Consider the following 4,519-nt stretch of genomic DNA (forward strand, 5'->3'; position numbering starts at 1 on the left):
TCCCTTTCTTTTCCTTTCATACACTTCCGAGCTCTTTGGGTGCTTTTTAAAACAGCTACTCATTCTCTAGTCCTCGGCAGTGCCCCTTGCTGGATGCAATGTCACCTCCTTAGGCAGGTCTTACTGACACCTCATCCACAGCAAACTCCCTGGCCAGTTACTGACCACATTCTCCTGCTAAAGACTTGTCGCGGTCTGAAACTACCATTTTTTTAAAGTATTTTTTTATTGATTTCAGAGAGGATTGGGGGGGAGGAGAGAGGAAAAAATCAATGATGAGAGAGAATCATTGATCGGCTGCCTCCCACATGCCCCGCATGGAGTCTGCAACCTGACATGTGCCCTGACGGGAATAGAACCGTGACCTCCTGGTTCATAGGTTGATGCTCAACCACCGAACCACACCGGCCGGGCTGAAACCATCTTTGTAGAGGTTTGTCTACTCATTTCTCCTCCTCCTGCAATATCCACTCCATGAAGCCAGGCATCTTATCTGCCTCGCTCGCTACTACCCTCCCTCCTAGGGCCCAGGACAGTGGGGACAGATGCACCAATGTCTCTGAACGGGACCCCTAACCTACCCCCGCGAGGACTTCTCCGTGTAAACACACATGTGCACGTACAAAGGACGGCCCGCCCACTCCAGCCTGCTGCCTGGAGCTGTAGCGAAGGTTTACTGGAACGCAGACATGATTGGGCTCTCTGAGGCTGCTTTTTTTTTTTTTTCCTACCAGGGCAGACCTGAGTAGTTGGGCCAATGATGGTATGTGCTGAAAATATTTACCATCTGGGCTTTTAAGAAGTTTGCCAGACCCTGAGCTTGCAAAAAATAGGAAAGTGTAGTGTTACGACTCTGCCTGCCCAGCTGGTGTGGCTCAGTTGGTTGAGCGTTGTCCTGTGCCCTGAAAAGTCACCAGTTCAATACCCGGTCAGGACATGTGCCCGGGTTGTGGGTTTGGTCTCCAGTCAGGGTGCAGAGGGAAGGAAACCGATCAATGTTTCGCTCTCACATTGATGTTTCTCCCCCCCCCCTCCTCTCTCTCTAAACTCATTAAAAACATTTTTTTTAAAAAGAGTTTTCCTGAAAACTGCATGAGAGTACGTGCGGAGTTCACACAGACACTCGCAGGTAAAGGTGGCAGCTGAATTTTATTTGGGCCCCGTTATGTGCTAGGCTTTTGCTGAATGCCTCAGTGTGTTGCCCCCAGTAATTTCGTTCTCATTACAATACCACGAGTAAGCTGTGACTGGGAGGCTGACTGAGGTCCATTTGCCGGGGTCAGCATGGTCCGTGACAAACCCAGAATTCAAACCCAGATCCAGGCCTGTGCCCTGACACCTGGTTTGTATCCACTGTGCTGTACAGCTTCCGGGGAGAGGACTTTCCAGCCCCCCAAGCCGCGCCCTCGGACACCGGTCCGTCTCCTCGCTGTCCTCAGAAGTCCACCGGACACCCCACTTCCTTGGGGGTACTTAGGCCGCTCCTTCTATCATGAATGCCAGCTTCCTCTCTTTCTCTGAATTTCACCCATTTGTCAAGACTCAGTTAAGTCCTCCTCCTCTGAGGCTTCTTGCCGTAGTGATTTTTGAAATTCTCCCTCCAACCAATGTACAGCCTGTCGGGGGCGAGACGGTGGAGGGGGGGACAGAGGCTGCCTCTCACAGCACAAAGCCTTTGCTCACACGGCACGTGCATCAGCAGCACAGTCCTCAACACCGCAGCAAAAGATGCTTCCCCCCTGGAGGGGACGCTATTCCGTTAGCACCACACGCCGAAGCAAAAGGCCTTTGATTCGGATGTTTCTCTTGAACTATGAACAGATCAGCAACCACAAGCCCTATTATCCGCGCCTGGGACGTTTCTTTTGAGAACAGGTGGAACTTGCTTTCACTGTGACCATTTTCATTGACCTGCGCTCCCTATTAAACTCTTCTCTCTCTTTAATCCCCCGGGAACCCTGCCTCCGAGAACACAGGTTCCCTCGGATCCCGGTGGCTAACAGCTACTTCACCTCTCTGGTGTCACAGTGCGTGTTCACCACCACAGAATCCAGGTGGGAAGATAGCTGAACCTGACAACAGGCTTAGGGAGAGGGGTTGTATACACTTGGGGGTGAAGCGGCTGGGAGGGGAACCTGGAACCGGAGAGGGGGGCTTCTGGGATGACAGCTATGTTCTGTTTCTGGATCTAGGTCCTGCATATGTGAATGTTTCCACTCTGTGAGAACTCACCCAGGTATATAGGAGTGTAGGTATATTCTACTTCAATAAAAAGTTCTAAACTACCCCCTCCCAACACAATTATACACAATGGATCCTTAAAATTTTTTTGCAGAAATACACATCTCATTTTCTTTTCTTTTTTAAAATTTAACAACTATATATTTTTATTGATTTCAGAGAGGAAGAGAGAGGGAGAGAGAGATAGAAACATCAATGATGAAAGAGAATCATTGATCAGCTGCCTCCTGCACGCCCCACACTGGGGATGGAGCCTGCAACCTGGGCATGTGCCCTGACCAGGAATCTAACTATGACCTCCTGATTATAGATTGACAACCACTTACGCTGCAGACTGAGCCACAGCAGCAGGGCCACATCTCATTTTCTTTATGCAACAAGGATCGGTAGACCATTTCACTCGTGGTGGATGGAAGAAAAAGGTGGAGCCACTCTCACGGGCTGGATAACAAGTGTAAGTGACGCTGGTGTTCCTGGGCAGATCTGCCCCCAAAACCGCAGCCCGCACCGCCTCCTGCTGCAACCGAACCAACCGATTCCTACGAGAAGCAGATCCTCAGGAAACCAAAGGCACCTCATGGTGCAAGAATCATAAAACAGTTCTCTGAGACACAGCGGACAAAGGAAGTAGGCGGCAAGTCCAGAGGGTTGTTGTACAACAACCTTTAGGTGGCGAGGCACTAAGCCGTCTTCAGATCTTATAAAAGTAAGGAATTATTAACTCCATGACAAACAGAAACAATGACCACTTAGCTACAGACTGAACATGTGTCCCCCAGGTTCAGAGGCTGAAGTCCTGACCCCCAATGGGGTGGGATTAGGAGTTGGGCCTTTGGGAGGTGCTAGGTCGAGGGTGGCAGCCTTCCCAAAGAAACCCCAGAGTCCCCACACCCCTTCCCCCTGTGAGGACACGGAGAGAGCAGTGGTCTTCGCCCGGAGGAGGGGAACTGTGACCAATAAGTGCGTGTTGTTTTACAGCCGCCCAAACAGACGAAGACAACTTACTTAGAGTCCGGGTCAAGCATGGTGCCGAACACTTTATGTACATCCTCTCCTTAACTCTCCAAAACAACCCTGATTTTATGCCTGCTTTACAGGTGGACAAACCGAGGTGTGGAGAGGCGGAGGAACCTACCCACAATTACAGGGTTATTAATGGGCAGGGCAGCTAGACTCCAGAATCCATCCATGCCCGATGCCAGGATGCCAGTCAGTCAGGCCCTCCCTGGCGACGCACCCAGGGATGGGTTTCCGGGTTTCTAGTGTGAGACTTGCATCGCCTGGCGTTCATTACGGCTCAATAAAACGTGCCTGTCCACGCCCACACAATGATAAGAACTTTGACGGCTCCTTCACAATTCACTGATTTACGGAGCGTGTCTCTGCCTTCAAAAATACCCATGTTTACACTGATGACAAAGTGTCCCTGTCCGCCGCCTTGATACCTGGAAACCCAAAGACGCAAGGCCTGGCCTACCTGAGGCCGTAACCAGCCCAGATCAGATTAGTAAAGTCAGCAATCTTTCCCTTCCATTGCGAAAGGCGGATTGCGTTTTAAGAGAGTCTTGGCTCATTCTGCGTTCCTTGGGTAGGCAAAGCCTACACCCCAATCGCCTTAGCAAAGCTGGGGGGGGGGGCGGGGGGGATGAAAGAAATAAACTTTGGTGGGATGCCTGCAATGTAACTTTTAGTTGTGCTTTTTGGAGGGATATCTTAGTAAGAGCATTTCGAATCTTTTTAAGCCACGCGGACCTTTAGGAAAGGTAAAATTGCTTGCCTATGGTACTACTTTCGAGGCATTTAAATGGAGAAAAGCTATTTAAATATAACGGTTGATTCAATTAACTTTCTTCATTTGGTGTGTTGGAGTGATAAAATCCTCGGAGGAGCCCTCCACCCCAAGCCACCCCACCCCACCCTCCAGTTTCGGAGGCTGGGACGGGTGATGGAGGAATTCAAGTCGGAAAACAAAATCCAGCGACATCCTGACATGCTCATCGGGTCTCGCCTGGCTTTACCGACTCGCATTCTACCTTCTGGACGGGACCCTTTCCAAGGAGCTGACTCCCCGACCGCGGGCCCCGCGACAGGGAATGTGTTCTTCCCACCGGGAAATGGGCCCACGGTCTCAGCGGCTGGGAGCCCCACGCAGCACGTGTCCGCGGTGTCGCTGGGTCCTGGGGGTCCGCCAACAAATGCACCCCAGGGCGCAGGCTCCGAGAAGCCCCTCCAAACTGCCGGGGATCGGGAGACCTCCCGGGACCGGAGGCGATGCCCT

The sequence above is a fragment of the Myotis davidii genome, unplaced genomic scaffold, assembly GCF_000327345.1.
Source record: "Myotis davidii unplaced genomic scaffold, ASM32734v1 scaffold299, whole genome shotgun sequence".
Lineage (NCBI taxonomy): Eukaryota > Metazoa > Chordata > Mammalia > Chiroptera > Vespertilionidae > Myotis > Myotis davidii.